Raw genomic sequence first — 6,607 nt, 5'->3', positions numbered from 1 at the left:
TAGTATCACCTGAACATGAGACGATGCGTAACGTTGAGTGATATGGTTGACTTAAGTAATTGACCATTTTTTATTGATAATGGTCCATGGGTTGACTTGAAAATAGCATTAAAATGAATATAAAAATTATTGCAAACAGAGTAGATATGTGATAGACGCATTTATGTGTCTAATATAGCTCATTTGTATATATTGTTAGTGCTCAATTTTGTACTTATTTGGTTATTTTATTTATTTGTAGGTGTTTTTAGAAGAATAAGGATTTGCGGCGAAATTGGCTGAAAATGCGGCGTTTGGACCTCCGTTGATAGAGTACCGGAAGCGCCCCAGAAGTGTACCGGAAGTACCCCAGAAATACCCCGGAGGAACCCCGGAAAAAGTGCGGAAAATGCCCCAGAGGACACTTGCTATACGGATCCTTGATTTTGGATAAGGGGTAACCTAATTACTAAGGGGTGACCCATTTCCAGGCAGCTGCTAAAGGGAGACCAGCCACAGATAAGGGGAGGTCAACTTCTCAAATTTAAAAGCAAATTTTGGCGGGAAAATGCATGCATCGTCTGGCAGATTTTGGTTCGATTATTGGAGGAGTTTTAATGCGATTAAACACCGGAAATCAGTTGGGATAATCCTGTTAGACCTAAACAGACCCTATGCAAGTGATTGGGCTGATCGAATTGGGCTGGAATGTCCGTGAGAAGCGATCAAAGTCCAAACAGAATATGTGTTCTCTGTGAAGTTTTCAAATATATTTAGAGATTCTGGGAGAGTTTTACGTTGAAGTAAAGTGTATCTAGTCTTGTTTAAGGATTAGGAGAATTTTGGAGCGTAAGAAATTTCCAGAAGACGCGTACAAAGCAACAGAAAAGAGATTTCTCTCTCAACTGCACGTGAAGAAAAAAGGGAGATAAACTCGGATTTAATCGAGTTATTTGGACTCTATTGGTATATAAAGGCTGGTGGGAAGTGAGAGAAAGTTTTATCAAGAGTTAGGGGTCGAGAGGGGAGGAGCAGAGGCGCAGGAGGAGTTGCAGGAATTGTACCTGCTGCTGCTGCTGCCATTAACAAAGCTCGAAGAACACGAAGAACACACCAGCATAGACAGTCGTTTATCAACAGTGTCAACGACTAGCATCCGAGGGTCTTAAAACAGCAGCGTCAACAGCAGCCGTGAGGTATCGTTTTTACAGCAGTGGTATTCTATCGTTCTTCTCTGGACGCTTAAAGAGGGTCGTAGTTTCACTGTATTATATTTTTCACTCTTTTAATCATATTTTGAGCATCAAGTATGTATTTTAAGAACATGATTATTATGAGTAGCTAAACCCCAATACTGGGATGATGGAGGAAGCTGTTTTTCAGCCATGTGGTTATTTAAATAATTCTTAATTCACTTTTTGCACCGATTTTAATTGATTTATGATTTCAATTAATTACTTGTGATTTTGTTTGATGGAACATGCTTAGTCCTAGGGATTCTTGATGTTCCATGCTTATCATATACAAGTAATATTTTATGGAATCTAATTTGGCAAAGATAGAGTTAATACTTGTTTTATTTTGAGCTATAATCGCCTAGAATTATTTTCTGAGCCACTTGAATATGAAACACATTGGAATCCTGAGTCCTGGTTCCTCTTGATCTTGTGACATATTGTGTATATATTTTTGTTTTAAAAATCTTTTCAAGTCCGAGCATCGAATCCGTATTTACCGCAATCGAATTACTACAACAAAATGGCGCCGCCGACGCGGACTTGTATATAGATTTGTTTTTAGGTTTAATTTTTTTATTTATTTATTATTATTTGTTCCTTTTTACGTTTCTTTTTGTGTCTTTGATTTACAGGTTCGAAGTGGAATACTAAGGACTTGGGAACAAAAAGCTTAAAGCTAAAAGCTAAAAGCTAAAAGAGAAGAGAAAAAGACATAATTTTTTTTTTAGGATTTAATTTTATTTTTAATTTTTTATTTATTTTTGTATATAGCTTTTATATTTTTTTTTAGAATTTGTAAATAGGCTTTATTTTTCATAATTTTTGTAATTTTTGGACTTTTTATTTGGACTTTATTCTGGACTTTGGACATTATTTTTAAAAACCCTACGGAAGGGTTATAAATTAAAAAAAATTAAATACAAACTGTTTGCAGGGAAGGACGACGATTACTATATCGTCTCGGCCCCTCGGGTTCGCACACGGCATAGGAGTCGTGGCCCGAGTCGACAACAACGGTTCATCGCCCGTCTGGTACGGGAGGTAAGTCCAATCGAAACACCCGCGAATCTCCTGCAAGCGGGTTACTGTCTGCCTTAAGGTGATAATTGTTTGAGGACGAACCGGACTGTTTTTAATTTCCTAGTAAAGGGCAAGGCCTGGCCAAATCAAGATAAGGACTCGGATTTCATCACCGTTTCCTTCTTGCCCGCCTTAGGAAAACGAAACCAAACGCGAACCTAAGCCTAAAATTTTGAATAGAACGAGACCAATAGGGTAACGAGCTTAATAGGAAACTCGTTCGAAAAATATTGGTTGCTCTTTAAGCACATTTCAAAGTTCATGATGGTTTCTGTGAGTTGAATGCGTGACTGCGCCGCCTTGTGATAGCGGTGAGGCCTTGGGTATCAAAGCTCCACTGAGCTTCCCTCGCCTCGATTCAACTTACATTAGCTCGGATTGATTCCAGAGGGGTGTGCTCAAATTGTAACGAATTCCTTTTCGAAGGAATAGAAGCTGGTCTAGAAAACAATCTAAGTGGAGCCATCATGCTTTTTGTTTGCTAGAAATCTTTAGGTTTGTTTTGGTGGAGTCGAGTCGGCCTTGTTTGTGATTGTGTAAATTCCCTGCAATTAAGAATGTCGAACTGGTATGATAGAAGCCAATACAATGAATATCGACCTGAATTTGAATATGGACATCATCAGTATTATGACCATAGTGAGAATAGTGGTTGGGGACGCCAACCTTTTCAAGGTTATGGTTCATACCATGGTGCCCAATTACTATCCGCACGCGCATCAGTCATACGAGCAAGAAGATTATAGTACTAGTTCTTCGTCTCTAGAGGATACAATCAAACTATTGAAAAGTAGTCCTTATTATGATCCTTCAGTTCCTATTCCTTCTCTAGAAGAGACTCTTAGGAATTTAGCTGAGTCATCACGTCAGTTAGCTGAATCGACGTATAAATTAGATGAGGTGAATAACGTAGATATGGACGAAAGAACTGCAACAAAACTGAATCTGTAGAAGATATCCTCAATAGATTAACTCAAAACTTAGATCCTACACTAAGGGACTTTCTTTGGAAGAGACCCTTGAGAGGATAGCTGAGTCGACACGTAGACTTGAGTTAGAGACGAACGAAAGTATTGCTCGAAATAACTAATTGCCAAATAGTGTATCAATTACCCTTGAATAGTGAATATTTCACATAATAGAACGAGGTTAGTAAACACTACTTATTTAGATAAGGTTCAATCATTTCGTACTATGATGATGAGGATAGTAGATGAAGAATCTGAAATATGTAGGCATAGATCAGGATCTAGTAATCCAATTGAGCTTTATATATGATTATATTATTTCTAGTTCAAATCCAAATAATTTTATGATTATTCACCTATTCAAAAGGACGAGGATTTGATTAGGGATACCACCGTTTTAGACGATGTATATTCCTGTTTACGAATCCGATAAAGGTTTAGAGGAACCGGTTTATCTTGAGACTACTGTTTTCGAGTCGAACGATTTAGAAACTGTAATCGATGATGGTTTCGAGGAACGGTTTTACCCTGAGAATACTGTTTCAGAGTCGTACGATTTAGAAACAATAGTCTTAGATGAACTCGTAGATTAATGAGGATACACTGCAATTACAACTTAGAAGAATCAATTGCCCATTTTCAGGAATCTGATGACCTAGAAATTAGGGAGATTGTGGCTAGTCTAACTAGAAACACTGAAAACTCTAAGTTTGGGGGTGATTATCACTTTCCTAGTGCTTTACCTTTAACTCTCAGAAAGTCGCCTCACATAGGACTTGATATCCATGCCTCAACCATCTTACAAGATTATCTTCATACTAGGTTTCCCGAACCTAATGATGTCATGAAAAAAGTTCAGTCGTTAGAAACCCATCCTCTGGTTGATGTGGTTTGCCCAGGCTATGATCCCCAGATTGACTTTGTTTTCCCACCAAATAGTTTTCTTCCAACTGTGGGAACGTTTAGATTTCAAATGTGTCACTTATTAAGTTCTAAGACTAAGCCTAAGTACTTTAGGAAATTAATCGACACATTTGCTTCAGAATGACCACTACTCTGACTGTGGTCAACTATGTAAGTCATACCTAATTGACTTAGAGGATCCTAAATTATTTAGGTTATTTTGTGATTCCAGATTCTTATCTGAGTTTTTCCAGACTCTAGGACCTAATAATTTGAATCCTACCTATGAGGAAATGCATCCGAGGAAAATAGTCTATTTAGACCCCTTCATAGAACCTGAACCTGAACCGCAATTAGCGATAGTTATCCAGAAACTAGGTAAGGGCATGCTAGTCTTGTACATTTTCTTGGTTCACTGCAGTTTCCTTTTGTCAGCTCTTTTTGGTTTTAAAGACCCACAGTTATTCCGGCTATTGTTATACGGTTCGAGTTGACTAAACCTTTTCTATGTCTGGCTGAAGACTTTAAACTTAGCACTTCTTGGGAGGTAACCCAAACTCATGCAACCAGGTAATATCTTTCCTTAACTCTTTTTCTTCGAATGGTAATAGTTTCTCCTTGTTCATGTTTTTAATTTTATCTTTAGAACATTGAGGACAATGTTAGGTTTAAGTTTGGGGGTATGGGAGAAACTTTTTAGTTGCAATAAATAAACTCCAGAGCCTAGAAATTTATGCCTATTGAGGATTGCACTAACTAATCTAAGTGGATGGAAGCATTTTGATTGTAGGAGTTTGAGGAACCAATCTGATTAGATGGAAACATCTAAAGAGTCTATTCATAAAAGCACAGAGCTCAGGTGTTAGAAATAACATGATAGTTTCACCATATCTCGTTGAGTCCTTTTCACTTCTATTTTTATTTTATTTTGTTTTTAAACTATGTTTCTCTAAGTAATAGGTGGGGCCCACGATTCAAGTTGTTACCAATGCTAGGGTGAATTAGAGTGATTGAGATACCTTCAGAAAAAAAAAAAAAAAAAAAAAAAAAAAAAAAAAAAAAAAAAAAAAAAAAAAAAAAAAAAAAAAAAAAAAAGTAGTTACCAAAAAAAAAAAAAAAAAGTTAAAAAAAAAAAAAAAAAAAAAAAAAAAAAAAAAAAAAAAAATTGAGACCAGACCATTTGACCAAAAGGAATAAATTCAATAAAGTCGACCACTGGTACCCTTGTATATGCCAGTTGTGTTGACCTAGAGTTAGGTTATCGACCACTGGTACCCTTGTATATGCCTGTGTTGATATTAGTCAGACTAGTATCTCAATCCATTAGGATAGGTTCATTTTGGCGGAGGCCTTCAGACAGATATGGGAAACGTCGTTCACTTAGTAAACATCAAAACCATCTATGTTTTCTATATCCATCTTCTTGATCTATCCATGTGATTAGTTTTGACTCCGAATATGATGTCCATAGTGCAACTATCTGAGTAGAGCTCTGTCACTTTATATGAATTTTAGTATGCTTGAGTGCAAACTCGTGTACAGCAATTGGAATTTCGCATCAGGGTACTTCTTCCTGTAGTCAATAAGTATGCCAACCAAGGAGATTCTTTAGTGCCTTCCAAGGTTCTGCGTAGATAGCTAAGGTCTGGAGTACAGGTTTTGTGGGTATATCTCTGGTAAGCCCTCCCGAGACTATAACTCGGCCACTAGGGCCACCTAGGGGTTTAAAGGCTTATTGCATACGCTAAATGCAATCGACGATGCCTGCGACAGTGAGTTAGGATTTTATTTTGTAGTTTTGATTTGCTCGGGACTAGCAAATAATAAGTTTGGGGGTATTTGATAGACGCATTTATGTGTCTAATATAGCTCATTTGTATATATTGTTAGTGCTCAATTTTGTACTTATTTGGTTATTTTATTTATTTGTAGGTGTTTTTAGAAGAATAAGGATTTGCAGCGAAATTGGCTGAAAATGCGGCGTTTGGACCTCCGTTGATAGAGTACCGGAAGCGCCCCAGAAGTGTACCGGAAGTACCCCAGAAATACCCCGGAGGAACCCCGGAAAAAGTGCGGAAAATGCCCCAGAGGACACTTGCTATACGGATCCTTGATTTTGGATAAGGGGTAACCTAATTACTAAGGGGTGACCCATTTCCAGGCAGCTGCTAAAGGGAGACCAGCCACAGATAAGGGGAGGTCAACTTCTCAAATTTAAAAGCAAATTTTGGCGGGAAAATGCATGCATCGTCTGGCAGATTTTGGTTCGATTATTGGAGGAGTTTTAATGCGATTAAACACCGGAAATCAGTTGGGATAATCCTGTTAGACCTAAACAGACCCTATGCAAGTGATTGGGCTGATCGAATTGGGCTGGAATGGCCGTGAGAAGCGATCAAAATCCAAACAGAATATGTGTTCTCTGTGAAGTTTTCAAAT

The sequence above is a fragment of the Papaver somniferum genome, chromosome 9 (genome assembly GCF_003573695.1).
Source record: "Papaver somniferum cultivar HN1 chromosome 9, ASM357369v1, whole genome shotgun sequence".
NCBI classification, from domain to species: Eukaryota; Viridiplantae; Streptophyta; class Magnoliopsida; order Ranunculales; family Papaveraceae; genus Papaver; species Papaver somniferum.
The sequence above is the reverse complement of the archived record's forward strand: the minus strand, read 5'-3'. Positions refer to the sequence as shown.